Below are 17,305 nucleotides of genomic sequence, written 5' to 3'. Positions count from 1 at the left end.
AGGAGGCAATAGAACTGGCAACTGCATGGAGGGCTGTTCTTACTGCTCTTCAAGAAATGAAAGCAGAGAGGGCTGTTGCAGCAGGGGCTTTTACGGCTCTGCGTCCAACAGAGGTTAACCCTGGGGCGAGAGGTCTTCGTGTTTTTGGTCAGCCGCCAATACCGGTTTTTTCAAACCCCTCCGCACCACCAGAAGAGCAGGAGAAAATTGAAATACCCCCTAAACCAACAGGGGAGCCCCCTAAACTGGAGGAAATGGAGGTTGATGAGCATCAGCCCGAGCCCACCCCCCCACCCTTCAAGCCTCCGCGAGCCGCCAATCTCGCAAATCGCGCCGAATACGAATATCCCCCTCTGCCCCCCCCCGTCGTCTCCCCCATCGCCTGCCGGCGGTCCAGGGAAATTTAAGGATCCGGTGGCTTGGGCGGAAAAATTGTTAGCAAAATTACAAGACCTGGAAAGACAGACGACCTTAACTGAGCGACAACATAAGGAGGAGCGAAGAAGAAAGGGAACGCCTACGCGGGGGGGCCAGGGGGGCCGGGGGGGTTGCTGAGGCGGCTGGGACTAGCCGCATGAGAAACATGGATGGGAATGTTGGTATGCACTCTGTCATGGGGGACGGGGGAGGAGACGATCCGCGATTACGGTGGCGAGGAGTTATACAGAATGCGCTAGTGGAGGGGGAGATTCTGCCCACAGCTTTCCCAGTTATTTTGGGAAATCAGAGAGAACCACCGCGCTGGGTAGGATTACAGTGGGAGATTGTTAAGGAGGCACGGAAAGCGGTACAACAAAATGGGTTGCATGCACCTTATACCCAAGCATTTATAAATAGTATCTTTATGTCTACGCTTTTAACACCTTTTGATTTTAAGCAATTGATGGCGATGATTTTAACCCCGATGCAGGAACTCTTGTGGCGGACGAGGTGGCATGACGCAGCACAGGCTGCAGCGGTGGAAAACCTGGGGAGGGGAGATAATGATCCTCTTTTAGGGATAACATTTGACCAACTGGTGGGAGAAGGGCAGTTTAGTGATCCACAACGACAGGCACGACTTAGACCAGAAGCCTTGGCACTTACTGCCACCTTAGCCCGAGAGGCTTTTAAAACCCTCCCAGAAGATGGGAAAGTAATTCCTGCCTATACAAAAATAAGGCAAGGTCCATCTGAGCCCTATATGACATTTTTAGAAAGATTGCGTGAAGCATTGGAAAGGGCATCGCTGACCGATGTAGCTCGAGAGGCGTTGCTAATGTCGTTGGCAGTCGACAATGCTAATCCTACTTGTAAGCGCATTTTACAGACATTACCCAAAAATTCTAGCCTGGCAGAAATGATGGATGCGTGTGAGCGCGTAGGAACAATGGAAGAAACAGCAGGATACATGGCGTCAGCCTTTGCGGCTGCGGTGAAACCTCTAGTACGATCAGGGAGAGGCGATCAGGGACCAAAATGTTACAACTGTGGCAAACCGGGACACCTTAAGGCTCAATGCCGAGTAAAAAGTCACGAGTTTGCAGGGACCTGCAATCGCTGCCGGAAATACGGTCACCGTGCAGATGAATGCCGATCTAGATTCACTAAGCAGGGAACTCGGCTGGGAAACGGGGGGGCGAGCGCGAGGAGACCCAGCGCGATGACACAAAACAGGTCTTCCACCCGGGCTGCCTGGATGGCGTCGCCGCCGCCACAAGAGGGAGTGCTGGGGTGGACATTGCCACAGCAGTAGAGGTGACTCTGATAGACCCGCAAGTACAATGTATACCCACCGATATGAAAGGCCCACTGGGTCACGGGTTGAGTGCCTTACTTATCGGGCGATCCTCTACGACCCGAAAAGGTCTTTTCGTTTTACCCGGTATAATCGATGCCGATTTTACAGGGGTCATATCTATTATGGTATGGACCCCCCCTGCCACCAATTCATATACCCAAAGGAGAAAAAATTGGACAACTGGTCCCCTTTAAATCAGCTGTGCCCACAGCTGGGAATCAGATAAGAGGGGCTGGGGGTTTTGGATCAACAGGCCAGGCTGACATTTATCTGGCAATGGATATCAGCAAGGCAAAACCAACAGAACGGGTAACACTAAAAGAACCTGGTGGGAAAACTTGCGTGGTCATTATGCTGATTGACACTGGAGCAGACGTTACAATAATCAGTCAAGCAGCGTGGCCTCATTCGTGGCCATTGGAGATCCCCCCTACGCCCATTTTGGGGGTCGGGGGAATACAGACCACTAAAATCAGTACAAATGTGATTTGTTGCAAATTGCAGGATGGGAGTACCTGTACAGTAAGACCATATGTGATGCCTGTCCCCATTTGTTTACTGGGGAGAGATGCATTAAGTCAATTAGGGGCACGTTTGGTAACTAACAGTGAGGGTTTTTAGAGGCGGCCATTGATGAAGGGCGACCAATCCTAAAACTAACCTGGAAAACAGAAACCCCAGTTTGGGTTGATCAATGGCCGCTGTCTGCAGAAAAAATCGCCCACCTTGAAAGCTTGGTACAGGAGCAACTGGAAAAAGGTCATATTGAGCCCACAACAAGCCCATGGAACACCCCAATATTTACTATTCCGAAAAAAAGTGGCAAATGGCGTTTGTTACATGACCTTCGAAAAATCAATGAGGTCATGGATGATATGGGAACCCTACAACCAGGGCTCCCATCCCCCAATATGATCCCTAAAGATTGGGACATTTTAATCATTGACTTAAAAGATTGTTTCTTTGAGGAGAAGGAACACGCCTCCACAAAATCCAATGTGAATCCAAGTGAAGACGTTTATTAAGCATAAGCTGTCCCTTTTATACATTTTGTACTTTCCCTGGCTGTAAGCATGTGCATTGCTATTCGTTAATATTACTAAACATACTCTTCTTTGATGTGTTGATTGGTCACTGCTCTGCCACTGGTCCTTCCTTAATTGGCTCCATCAGTTCTTGTTTCTTCTCCTCTGTGTTCGGTTCCCACCGGCTACTCCCTCAATTCTTGTTTGCTCAGCTGCTGTCTTTCCTCATCTCTCCAAGGTCGGCTTGTTGACACTAGCTACATGAATCTTCTCACGCAGCTAGGCCTTCACTCCATACTCTCATACTTCTGGCTCATTACATGACCATTCTGCTCCAAAAACCCCTCTACATTTCTTCACCATCCCTTTGCACCCTGATGACTATCAGAAATTTGCTTTTTCGGTGCCATCAGTGAACAAAGCTGCACCTATGAAACGCTATCATTGGGTTGTGTTACCACAGGGAATGAAAAATTCACCGACAATGTGTCAAATGTATGTGGCCTGGGCACTTGCTCCTGTGCGAAGGAATTTTCCAAATTTGATTATATACCATTATATGGATGACATTCTAATAGCAGGGAAACAATTGGATAAAAAACAATTGATTAATACACTGCAGACTGAACTAGCAAAAGGTGGATTGCAAATAGCCCCAGAAAAGGTACAACAGGAGGAAAATTGGAAGTACCTTGGGTGGGAAATTACCAAAACAACTGTTAGACCCCAAAAACTAGAAATTCGTGTGAATATCAGTACTTTAAATGATGTACAAAAACTGCTGGGAGACCTCAATTGGGTGCGAACCCTGTGTGGTCTCACCAATGCTGAATTGGCACCTTTGATGCAATTGCTAAAGGGAGGAGGCGGTGCAGATGCCCCCCGCACATTGACACAGGAAGCTGAGCAGGCATTGAAACACCTGAGTACCAAAATAGCTATGGCATACACTCACCGTTGGGACCCAGATTACAGTATTGGAGTATTGGTTATCAATCACGATCGCCACCCCCTGGCATTAATTATGCAGTGGGTGACTGACAAGGATCCTCTACATGTGCTGGAATGGACCTTTTTGCCTATGCAACCAAAATGTACCATCACTACGAAAGTAGAGGCCATAGCACAACTTGTAATGAAAGGAAGGCAGAGGGTTGTAGAGATAGCAGGCGTCGAACCTGCTTTTTTGGTTATTCCACTGGTTGCAGAGTATCTACAATGGGCATTACAAAATTCCATACCATTACAAGTTGTGTTATTGGATTATAGGGGCGAGTTGAAGGTACATCTACCCCCTCACAAATACTTCTCTGTGCTGCAATTGGGTCAATGGGAAGAATTACCAAAAAGGTCAGAACGTCCGGTCAGTGGTGTCACCGTTTTTACAGATGCTGGAGGCAAAGCTCAAAAAGCAGCACTAACATGGTTAGACAATGGGAAGTGGCATGATGTAATTTTATCTGACATTCAAGGGTCTACACAACAATTAGAATTGCGAGCTGTGGTGGAGGTCTTCCGGCAATGGAACACAGCACCTGTTAATGTGGTATGTGACTCTTTATATGTCGTAGGGATTGTCCAGAGGATGGAGCGTGCTCTGCTCAAAGAGATAGCTAATGAACAACTATACCAACTTTTTCATGAATTATGGCTTTTGCTGACAGAGCGACTGCATCCATATTTCATCACACATATCCGTAGTCACACAGGACTCCTGGAAGGCTCGGGCAGACAAACTTGTCGCACCTGCCTGGGCTGCGCCTTCAATTGATCGCTTCGCTCAAGCACAACGATCCCATGCCTTTTTCCATCAATCTGCTAAGGTACTGCGGCGTCAGTTTGGGCTACGCAGTGCAGATGCACGTGGGATAGTCCAGTCCTGTCCAGACTGTCAACATCTTGGGGGTGGTTTAGCACCTGGTGTCAACCCCCGCGGTACTGGACCGTTGGAGATATGGCAAATGGATGTAACACACATCCCCAAATTTGGACGGCTGAAATATGTCCACGTGAGTGTTGACTGTTTCTCCCTTGCTACCTGGGCTACAGCACAAACAGGCGAATCCAGCAAACACGTTCAACGACACAGGCGTTCTGCTATTGCAGCCCTGGGCATTCCACAGACGATTAAAACGGACAACGGCCCAGGCTATGTGGCACACGCCACACAGGACTTTTTCCAACTGTGGGGTATAACACATGTAACAGGCGTCCCACATTCACCAACGGGACAAGCTATTGTGGAGCGCATGAATCAAACTCTGAAACACCTTTTACAAAAACAAAAAGGGGGAGAGCCAGGGCTATCTCCTCCTGACAGGTTGTGTAAAGCGCTTTATGTACTAAACTTTTTACGCTTGCCACAGGACTACTCTGTACCTCCAGCAGTAAAACATGGTGCAGGGTTAAAGGGAGGTATGGAGGCTTTTCAGAAAGAACAGGAACAAGCCAAAGTGATGGTAAAAAATGGGGTGACTGGTGTGTGGGAAGGTCCAATGAAATTAATAACGTTGGGTCGAGGGTATGCATGTGTCGTTACAGATACAGGAGCCAAATGGGTACCAGCTAAGTGGGTGAAGCCGTGGCTACAAAAACAACCTGAACTACAGGAGCCAACTCAGGATCTGCCTCGGAACACTGACCTCTCGAGAGATCCAGTGCCCTGACTGCGGGAAGTGTGACAAAAGGTTTGCGTGGGAGGTATAGAAAAGGGAGCAAAAGGCGCAGTCATGATGAAGCAAGGGGTTGTTTTTTCTGTGTTAAGCCTGCTTTGGATCCCGGACCTGACAAAAGGTCATCAACTGATAGTCCTTCCACCGACACCGTGGAAGGGGAGTCACAACGTTTGGGTGACTCTGATGCGGAGCTTGAACCAGACGCAGTTTTGTGCCTCCTTAGCTCAGCCTGAACAACCCTTTCATACATTTCTAGTGGGGGTCCCCTTAAACAGATCTGAAAGTAAGGAGATAGTGGCAGGGTTGAATGTGCTGAAACAGAGCCTCTGTGAGAATGCAATGAAATGTGGCGAACATTGGGATTTATGGGACGATAGCTTGCCTGTCAGTCCCTTAGAGCCCCAAGAACTTGACATCCTAGGAACTTTAGAGGCAGAATCCTGTGTGTTTTTCAATTACACAGAGGGATCAAACATTTAGCAGAACAACATAAAGAGATTACAAAATGTCACACCCAGTAATCCATTGTGGCAAAATGAATCTATCTGGTGTGCAAACGTAGGGCGCAGTCGAACAGAGCCAGCACCGGATTTGGCCATGCCTAGAAAATTACCAGAAGGTTTATTCCTAATTTGTGGAGATAGGGCTTGGCCAGGGCTGCCCAGTAAAAAACTGGGAGGTCCGTGTACCATAGGTAAATTAAGCTTACTAATGCCTACACGAAAGGTCATATTAAACCACACTAACCTACACAAGATTAAAAGAAGTGTCACTACCTTAGGGAAAGAATGTAAAGATGAGATAGAACTATGGTCTAGGACCAAAGTAGTTCTTTCTTCTATTTTTGCACCGGGTGTTGCTGCTGCACAAGGACTAACACAATTGCGAAATTTAGCTTGCTGGGTTGCAAAAAGAGCTGATCAAACTTCTAGAATTTTAGGAACATTAGCCAATGATGTAGATAGTATCCGACATGCTACCTTACAAAATAGAGCTGCTATAGATTTTTTATTATTAGTGCACGGTCACGGATGTCAGGAGTTTGATGGGATGTGTTGCATGGATCTGAACGATCGCTCCAAGTCAATTCATAAGCAGATCAAAGAGCTCATGGATGCCACACAGAAAATATGGGAACAGCATGGGTTCCTGGATGACTGGTTGGGTAATTTGGGAATTGGAGGGTGGCTGGTCGGATTGATTAAAATGCTATTGATGGGATTGTTCGTGATTTGTATTATCATCCTTGTATTACCGTGTTTATTCTCCTGCTTGCAAAGGGCCCTGCAGCGGACAATAAACACGGCCTTTCTGGCTCAAGAAAAGAAAGGGGAAATTGTAGAGGGGTTTTTGGAGCAGAATGGTCATGTAATGAGCCAGAAGTATGAGAGTATGGAGTGAAGGCCTAGCTGCGTGAGAAGATTCATGTAGCTAGTGTCAACAAGCCGACCTTTGAGAGATGAGGAAAAACAGCAGCTGAGCAAACAAGAATTGAGGGAGTAGCCGGTGGGAGCCGAACACAGAGGAGAAGAAACAAGAACTGATGGAGCCAATTAAGGAAGGACCAGTGGCAGAGCAGTGACCAATCAACATATCAAAGAAGAGTATGTTTAGTAATATTAACGAATAGCAATGCACATGCTTACAGCCAGGGAAAGTACGAAATGTATAAAAGGGACAGCTTATGCTTAATAAACGTCTTCACTTTGATTCACATTGGATTTTGTGGAGGCGTGTTCCTTCTCCTCACAAATACACATTTAACCTAGGACTAAGGAAAAGGTTAATACTTTTAAAATAATTTATGATAAACCCTATCAAATGACAGAAACAGGAGTTGATCCTGAGATCATGGGAAACAATATCTAAAAGAATATGTTATCTCTCTAGGAAAGATTTTATTCTCTTCCCACAGGTACACCACTGTGAGCGCATCAATACCAACCTGGAGAAAACACCAGCTGAGACAACAATTAGAATCGAATAAGTATTTTGTAAAGGTCTCAATGATATAGTAAAAGAATTTACTAACTTTATAGAAAAGGGTGGATTGATAAGGGATATAACTCCTTTTCCTTATTTACTTGCTATTTGATCTGGGTGTGAGCTGTCCTGGGGGTTGAGGAATTCTTTGCCTGTGAGCTGTCCTGGGGGTTGAGGAATTCTTTGCCTGTGAGCTGTCCTCGGGGTTGAGGAATTCTATAATTCTTTATCTTATCAGCCTGATGCGTAAATTAACTGCCTAAGCATATCTCAATAGAACAAGTTGCAGAACATTAAGGTTATACAAAACCCAGCAAGAACTGGTCTTGCGGTTTGAGCCAAGATGTTACCACGCCCGTGCAAGAAGAAAAAGCGAGAAGTGCACAGCGAGGAAGACATATGGCCTTCATCCCTGAGACCCCGGCCCACAACCACCAGGAGGAACTTATTATAATAAAGACCGCCTTCTCGGGGAAAGTCATGAATATGTATAGGCGTCCTTGAAATTATGATGAATATGTAACACTTTGCCACATAAATACAAGCTGAATTACCACGAAGGCGCGCACGATTTTGGTGGGACTACCCCCCGTGCTGCCCAGCACTGAATAAACATACCTACTTTACAACCTTGCCGGTTGTGGAGGCTGTTTTCCGCATGTCAGTAGTAAGAACAGTTGTTCTCTGGGTACCCAGCCCCCTGAGCTAGAAGAAAGGGATGGGGAGCAGAATGAAGCCCCCATCATCCAAAGGGAAATGGTTAGTGACTTGCTACGCCACTTAGACACACGCACAAGTCTATGGGGATGGATGAGATCCACCCAAGGGTACTGAGGGAGCTGGCAGAAGTGCTCACCAAGCCACTTTCCATCATTTATCAGCAGTCCTGGCTAACCAGGGAGGTTCCAGGTGACTGGAAGCTAGCAAATGTGATGACCATCTACAAGAAGGGCTAGAAGGAGGATCCAGGGAACTACAGGCCTGTCAGTCTGACCTCGATGCCAGGGAAGATTATGGAGCAGATCATCTTGAGTGCCATCACGGGGCACGTACAGGACAACCAGGCAATCAGGCCCAGTCAGCATGGGTTTATGAAAGGCAGGTCCTGCTTGACTAACCTGATCTCCTTCTATGACAAGATGACCTGCTTAGTGGATGAGGGAAAGGCTGTGGATGTTGTCTACCTGGACTTTAGTAAAGCCTTTGACACTGTTTCCCACAGCATTCTCCTGGAGAAAATGACTGCTCATGGCTTGGACAGGCGTACGCTTCGCTGGATAAAAAAACCATCTGGATGGCCGGGCCCAAAGAGTTGTGGTGAATGGAGTTAAATCCAGCTGGTGGTCAGTCACAAGTGGTGTTCTCCAGGGCTCAATATTGGGGCCAGTTCTGTTTAATATCTTTATCAACGATCTAGATAAGGGGATCAAGCGCACCCTCAGTAAGTTTGCAGATGACACCAAGTTGGGTGGGAGTGTTGATCTCCTTGAGGGTAGGAAGGCTCTGCAGAGGGATATGGACAGGCTGGATTGATGGGCCAAGGCAAACTGTATGAGGTTCAACAAGAACAAGTGTCAGGTCCTGCACTTGGGGCACCACAACCCTATACAACGCCTCAGGCTTGGGGAAGAGTGGCTGGAAAGCTGCCTGGTGGGAAAGGACCTGGGGGTGTTGGTTGATGGCTGGCTGAATATGAGCCAGCAGTGTGCCCAGGTGGCCAAGAAGGCCAACAGCATCCTGGCTTGTATCAGAAATAGTGTGGCCAACAGGACTAGGGAAGTGATCGTCCCTCTGTACTTGGCACTGGTGAGGCCGCACCTCGAATACTGTGTTCAGTTTTGGGCCCCTCGCCACAAGAAAGAAATTGAGGTGCTGGAGAGAGTCCAAAGAAGGGCAACAAAGCTGGTGAAGGATCTGGAGAACAAGCCTTATGAGGAACGGCTGAGGGAACTGGGGTTGTTTATTATGGAGAAAATGAGGCTGAGGGGAGATCTTATTGCTCTCTACAACTACCTGAAAGGAGGTTGTAGTGAGGTGGGTGTCAGTCTCTTCTCCCAGGTAACAAGTGATAGAACGAGAGGAAATGGCCTCAAGTTGTGCCAGGGGTAGTTTAGATTGGATATTAGAAAAAAATTTCTTCACTGAAAGGGTTGTCAAGTATTGGAACAGGCTGCCCAGGGAAGTGGTGGAGCCACCATCCTTGGAGGTATTTAAAAGACGTGTAGACATGGCGCTTAGGGACATGATTTAGTGGTGGACTTGGTATTGTTAGTTTAATGGTTGGACTTGATGAACTTAAAGGTCCTTTTCAACCAAAACGATTCTATGATTCTAATGTGGAAGAACACAGGCCCTGGTAGAATTCTCAGTCCTGAGGGGTACAGGAGAGGTAAAAAGTAGAGTCAGTACCCTAAACCTCAGAAAGGAAAACTTTCAGCTGTTTAGTGCGCTAGTGCATGTGATCACTTGGGAAACTGCCCTCAGAGGCAAAGGATCGAACGAGAGCTGGGAGATATTTAAAGATTTTTTTGGGGGGGCTTTCCTGGTTTCATTGTGATTTTGTTTCAGTTTGTGGCCAGCCATGGTGATCAGGGCCCTTAGCAGTTAAATCCAGGGCAGCTGACCCAGGCTGGCCCACAGGTGTATTCTATATCATTGACATCAAGTTCACTAAAAGGGAGGGCTTGCTGGGGAGAGGTGGGGATGGTTTTGCTCCCCTCCCCTCCCCTCCCCTCCCCTCCCGATTTCTAGATACCCAGCTGCACTTCAAAGATGCCAGCTGCACTTTTCAAGGATACTTCACAGGCCTAGTTCCCAGGCTGGCAGGCATTTCCTCTGTCAGTATTTTTTCCAGCAGACATTTTCTTCTGTTCAGTAATTTTCCCCTTCTAACCAGGCCACCTTTCTGGCTGCTCACATCATCTGGTTATTTGGGTACAGTGGAAAAATAGGGGGAGCTCAACATTTTTTCCCCTGGTAAATCCCACAGAATCATGACTAGTTTCTTAGCATAATCAAATATTAATGGTGGAATTTTCCTACCATAAATACAAGAGATTTAAATGTACAATACAGTTGAAATTTTCTTAGGCTAAAATTTAGCCACTGTTTTTTTCTGAAAATTTCCCAGTCTTTTCAAAGAGAAGCTGTAATTCCATTAAACATTATTTAATTTGGAGTTAAAATCTCACCCTTTGCTATGTCTTTAGATATATCAGCACCAAAATAAAAACAAAATTTCAGAGTATTTTTCATCAGATCCTATATATGGTAATGCAAATCCACAATTCAAAATGTAAACAGATTAGGAATTGGAAATACAGCACCTTGAGTGCCTGCTTCATTGTTATGCCCACACCAGAGTAATAAATACACATTTGAATAAAACCTATTTAAAGCATTTTATCACTCTATGCAGCACTCTATATATGTCCAAAGCATCATTTTCTAAGTGTTGAAAAGTTTATTTTCTCTCAGTCTCTTCAGACAAATGAAACCAGTCATGTTTCCAGTCATGTTTCCCCACTAATGAATTTCCATAATTCTTTCAAGTATTACTATAGATTCACCAATCTTCATTCTTTTCCTTAAGAGAACACGATCTATATTCAGTGCCAGGGGAATTTGGTTAATTGACAGTAATCACTGTAATACTATAGTTAGCTGTGCATCTCAGGCATGACAATTTTTCAATTTCTACCTGTGTTCAGGTTCAGAAATAATCCCATACTGGTTTAGGCAACATACTAACTGGTTATCTCTAATATAAATAGAGGTTTACAATACAACCCACATTTTTACTTCAGTATCCAACTGCCTCACTTCCTGCACAAGTACCAAATGGAAGCCAATTATGTGCTATCGCCCTCCAAGTTTTATCCACTGTTTTAAATACACTTGTAGGAATCGTATTTTTCTCAAGTATTTCTGATGGCCTTACATAAGACTTATGGAGGACCATTTATTCTTAGTATAACATGCTTTTTTAATAGATTCTCACATGAAGATAGAAAGATGATAGTGTATGATATAGCATTGTTGCTATATTTCCATTTAGAGGAAGACATTGATTAGTCATCTTAAGATCCTTCTCTCTACTCAGTTTAAAATAATAAAGACTGGAATCAGTTTCCTGATGGATTTCTGTTATCATTTTATAAAATTATACATAGCTGTAAAAAGCATTTAATTGCCCCATCCCAAAATGCAATTGACCAGGTCACAATTTTTATCCTCATGTCACTTATCACTCAATCATGACAGACATTTCCTTTTATTTTCCTTTAAGAGATTTGTGAGTAATGTGCAAAAGATATTTGATGTTCCTATTAATATAGGTTATAAAGCATATACACAGTACAGGATTCACTACTGAAACTTCCAAATTCTTGCAGTGAATTAGGGTTTGAATTATATATTGTTGAAAAGACAATTGTAAGAAGTCCTATTACACTAAGGACAGTAATTATTTTGTGTTGATATTTACTGGAAAAATATCATACTGATTCATGATTTTACATACTCTAATGCTATGTGTATGGAAATTCTGTGGAAAGAGAGATTTGCATAGTTTCCTAGCTGTGAATTTTCAATTTGCATTCACATACAAATTACTTTTTATACCAATTTTTTTTCAATTTATCTCCTTTTGTTTTAATGTTTGCTAATCAGGAAAGTGTTTCCCTTTAAGACAACCAGGTGAAAATAAAAATATAAATGTGAGAGAACTAAAACGCATTGTCCATTTAAATCTTTTGCTGATGGCAAACTCTCTTAGTTATCTCTTTTATTTGTGGTGTTGAATGATACCTAAAACTGTAATGATAGTGTATGATATCTGCTGGCATCACACCAAGAGTATCCAATTATGATTTACTCAGCTACAGAATTATTTGGGCAGAACAATATAGAAATATTTTGACTTCCAGTTTTGCTGTAGTGGTGATCATTTTATTTTTGTAGTTACATAAAATGCATTCTGTGCTATAAGTACTTGATCCCATCTGGAACACTTTGCTTGCCTTGAAATACAAATATATTTTTTTTAAAGCCCAAATCTCTTATACCTACTACATACCTGTGTTTTGATTAGGCATTGCTCAGGTATTTTAACTTAGGAAATGATATAATGCAAGATGATAATTTTTCATCTTCCATACTAACCTTTGGTATGAGGTTGTGAAAAGTGTTGTGGCATGCTTTGATTTTGGACTAGTCTTCCATTATAAAATTATGGCCAATGAGATAGTTATCCACAGTTATTTTAGTGATGTATTTTGGATTGCAAAAATATAACCTCATTTGATACACTCTGGACGATGGAAGGAATTATGAATAATACTTTCCAATTATATACTAAAAGAACTACCTCTATCTGCATACTGAATAACTGTTTTCTCCCTGTCTTGTGACACAAAAAGAAATAAGGTGGGAATGATGGCCTACTAAATTATTCTAATGGCTAGAATATTTCTGAGGATATAGGATCAAATATTCACTTAATAAAGTGGAGGATTTACACAGTTACATTGTGTATATTAAAAATCTTAAAAGAGAACCCAGGGTCTGATACTACTATGTACAATGGTGAAAAACAATGTAATTCCACTGAAGATGATGTATTTACAGTGCTTTAAAAATTGAATGAAATCAGAATTAGGCTGCATATACCAAATAATATACTGTAGGAGAAGAGTAAAAGCTACAGCAGGAAAAGAATGTTTGAGGTCTTAGATACATAGCCCAACCATCTAATGTTGTTAAAATTTATAACCCAGAAAAGCATGAGAAGGCCACAAATAAACTAGTCAGTACGGAAAGTGTCTATAGGTTAATAAGAATGCATGATCATACACCCAAAAGTTTGAGTTGCACAAAAATAAAAACTCTATAAAGAATAAAAGCTGCCTTTTAAAAAGTAGTGCTAATTCAAGAAGATGAAAGGAAAGGATAAATGTACTAGAATGCTGAAGAATATGATAAATAAGCATAAAAGGAATCTTGATAGAAGTGACAGTATTCCTAGGCTGCCAAAATACATATTTATAATTTAGGTTGCTTGGCATCCATTTCACGATAAAGACAGTAGATAAACAACAGGAAAAAAAGTAATCAAAGAAGTGGCAGATGCTAATATTGAACACTTAACTATCTCCCTTTTCTGAGCTGCTGAATTACTGTGGTATCAACTTGTACTCTACCAATGTAACAGTGTAATTTGAGTCATATGTCTATTTCAAGTGATTTTTTTCATTGCTGGAACTTAAGATCCTTTTCTTATGTGGACTATATGGGAACAGCTGGCTGATGCAGCTGATCCAGTGGTTTATTGACACAGAAAGGGTTGTCCCACCTCCCCATACCTACCAGCCATTTCCCTTGCACTGGTTCTAAGGTTCATCTGAACCTTTGGGAAGCCAATGCAACTCCAATTCCAATGTAATTCCTGAGCGCCATAGCTGGCAAAAGAGAGGAAGAGGATGAGATGGTGCAGAGCAGGGAAGGGAGCTGCAGAGGGTGATGGAGGGAACGGATCTCCCTCTGTCTCTTCTGTCCCTCTTGACTGCACTGTGAGCACCAGAGCCCTCTGTCCACAGAAGCCATTTCATCTACAGAGCCCACTGCCTATGGCAGCCATCTCACCCTGTCACAGTCCATTTGGATCTCTCAAATTTACATGACAGATTATTCTGTAAATTAAACTTTATTTCATGAGCTCATTAGGTTAAAAAAACCCCAATCATCAAATAAAACAAGGGCTCAATCCCCTTTGTACAGACTAGTCTAACATGTGAATTCTCTAATTCATTACTTCACTAATTCATGAGCCCATTGCCCACAGGAGCCATCTCACACACAGAGCCTGACATTGTTACCGGAAAATAGTAACCAAGAAAACTCTCTAAACCAAATGATAGTTTAGAAAGCCGACATTGGTTTATTGCAGCGCTGGGTGCATGGGGGATCTCTCCTCCTAGCATGCACACCTAAGAACAAAAGCTTTCTCCTTACATACATAATTCCAAGAAAAGCCCACCCATTCCAAAAAAAAACTTATGCATAATACGTTATGTAATGCATTACGTAATGTCTTTACGCATGCGTACTAAATTGGGGAAGGGGTCTTGGGTGGTCTCTGGGGGTCGCTGGTGGTCGCAATCCTCCTTTAATCGTGCTTCTGCGCAAGCGTGGTCGAGGCCTTCTTCTTTACAAGTACATGCGTTCTCAAGAAGAAGATATCGTTTTGAACTTATCTCTCCTCTGACACAAGAGTTTATGAATCAAGTTAATTTAGACATCACAAAGTTGTTCTTTACAGTTTTGTTTTGTCTTTTGGCCCTTTTATAATTAGCAGAGACCTTTGTTTTTCTAAGACTAAGCGTAAACAGCATGAATCATTGTCTACTAGAACCTTGTTATCAATCCCATAAACAAACTATCTACAAAACATGTAGTTTGCTTCAGAACCTATTGTTATTCTCTATTATTCTAGCTAAAAGGAAAATTATTGACAGGAAAGTCAAGGGGGGTCGCAGCTGCAGGGGGGAGCAGACAGGGCAGGTGACCCAAAATTGACCAACGAGGGTATTCCATCCCATACATGTCATTCTCGGTATAAAGCGGGGAGGATCACGAGGGTCTCGTTTTTTTTCTGCTATGGCCGGTGTCCAAGAAGGACTCCGTCTGTTTTCCTGCTGCCCCCGATCCCGATCCGTGCATTCCCGAATCCAGCTCTCGACCGTCGCTAGGCCCAGCCTGGGCCTTCCTCAGAGCCCTTGTATCCTCGACTCCAAAATCCTAGAGGTCGACCTCGAGTCTCCCCCGGCACTTTCTGCCAGAGGCTCCAGGTAGGACCATTGTCCCCAGCTGCAGTGTAGAGCACATTTTTAACATCTTGTCCCATACGGACTGGTCCAAGGGCTACTGCATGCACAATCTCTTGTTTAATCTGTTCAAAAGCCTGTTGTTGTTCAGGGCCCCACCGAAAATCATTTTTCTTTCTGGTCACTTGATAAAGAGGGCGTACTATCTGGCTGTAATCTGGAATATGCATTCTCCAGAAACCCACAATGCCTAAGAAGGCTTGTGTTTCCTTTTTGTTAGTTGGTGCGGACATAGCTGTTATTTTGTTGATCACCTCTATCGGGATCTGGCGACGCCCATCTTGCCATTTAATCCCTAAAAACTGGATCTCCCGGGCAGGTCCCTTGACCTTGCCTCTTTTTATGGCAAAACCAGCTTTCAGAAGAATTTGGATGATTTTCTCCCCTTTGTCAAAAACTTCTGCTGCTGTATCACCCCATACAATGATGTCATCAATATATTGCAAATGTTCTGGAGCTCCACCCTTTTCTAGTGCAGTCTGGATCAGTCCGTGGCAAATAGTAGGACTGTGTTTCCACCCCTGGGGCAGTCGATTCCAGGTGTACTGGATACCTCTCCAGGTAAAAGCAAACTGTGGCCTGCACTTTGGTGCCAAGGGAATAGAGAAAAATGCCTTAGCAATGTCTATAGTGGCGTACCACTTGGCTGCCTTTGACTCCAGTTCGTATTGAAGTTCTAGCATGTCTGGCACAGCAGCACTCAGAGGTGGTGTAACTTCATTTAGGCCACGATAGTCCACAGTTAATCTCCATTCTCCATCAGACTTTTGCACTGGCCATATAGGACTATTAAAGGGTGAGCGAGTCTTGCTAATCACTCCTTGATTTTCTAATTGTCTAATCAGTTTATGAATGGGGATCAGGGAGTCTCGATTGGTGCGATATTGTCGTCGGTGCACCGTGGTAGTAGCAATTGGCACCTGTTGTTCTTCAACCTTCAGCAACCCCACAACAGAAGGATCCTCTGAGAGGCCAGGCAAGGTAGACAGCTTCTGAATGTCCTCAGTCTCTACAGCTGCTACACCAAAGGCCCATCTATATCCTTTTGGGTCCTTAAAATACCCTTTCTTAAGGTAGTCTATGCCAAGGATGCATGGAGCATCTGGACCAGTCACAATGGGGTGCTTTTTCCATTCATTTTCAGTTAGGCTCACTTCGGCCTCCAATACAGATAACTCTTGAGATCCCCCTGTTATTCCTGAAATACTGATAGATTCTGTCCCTTTATGATTCGATGGCATGAGGGTGCACTGTGCACCAGTGTCTACCAGGGCTCGATACCTTTGTGGTTTTAATGTGCCAGGCCATCAAATCCACACAGTCTAATAAACTGGGTTGTCCCTCTCCTCCACCTGGCTGGAGGCAGGGCCCCCGTAATTAAGGAATGGATTCGTGCTGCTCATGGGGTTTGGACCTTCATTTCCCCTGTTCACATATGGGAAATAGGGATCTGAGGCCCATCTACCCTGACTGGAGTCCTGCTCACTGGTAACTGGAGCAGCCATCCTCCTAGGAAAATTCTCTCTGGTATTCCTTTTAGCTTGCAACTCACGTACTCGTGCCTGTAGGGTACTGGTAGGTTGTCCATGCCATATGCTCATGTCCTCCCCATAACCACGCAGGGCAAACCACAGGATACCTCGTGGTGTGTTCCGTTTCCTTTGAGCCGGTCCTGTAGGAGGGCGTTTTCTCCTAACGGCTGCAACGCGTGCCTGTGTAGGTAGAGAGTCAAGTTTATTCTCGATCCTGGACAGTTTGTCTGACAGTTGTTTAAATGAGTCCTTGTCTTCCTTAGAAGTCACTTTTCCCACATCCGAGACACGGGCCTGCAGTGGGGAAGAAATACTATCTTCATACTGTCGCATACAGTTAGCCATTTCGCCCACACTAGGTCGTGCCATAGCATCTTCTCCCCAGACTAATATTGACAATGTATGGGTATGTGTTGGTGGAGCACTC

This window comes from Nyctibius grandis, chromosome W, assembly GCF_013368605.1.
Source record: "Nyctibius grandis isolate bNycGra1 chromosome W, bNycGra1.pri, whole genome shotgun sequence".
NCBI lineage: Eukaryota > Metazoa > Chordata > Aves > Nyctibiiformes > Nyctibiidae > Nyctibius > Nyctibius grandis.
Note: the sequence above shows the minus strand (reverse complement) of the source record.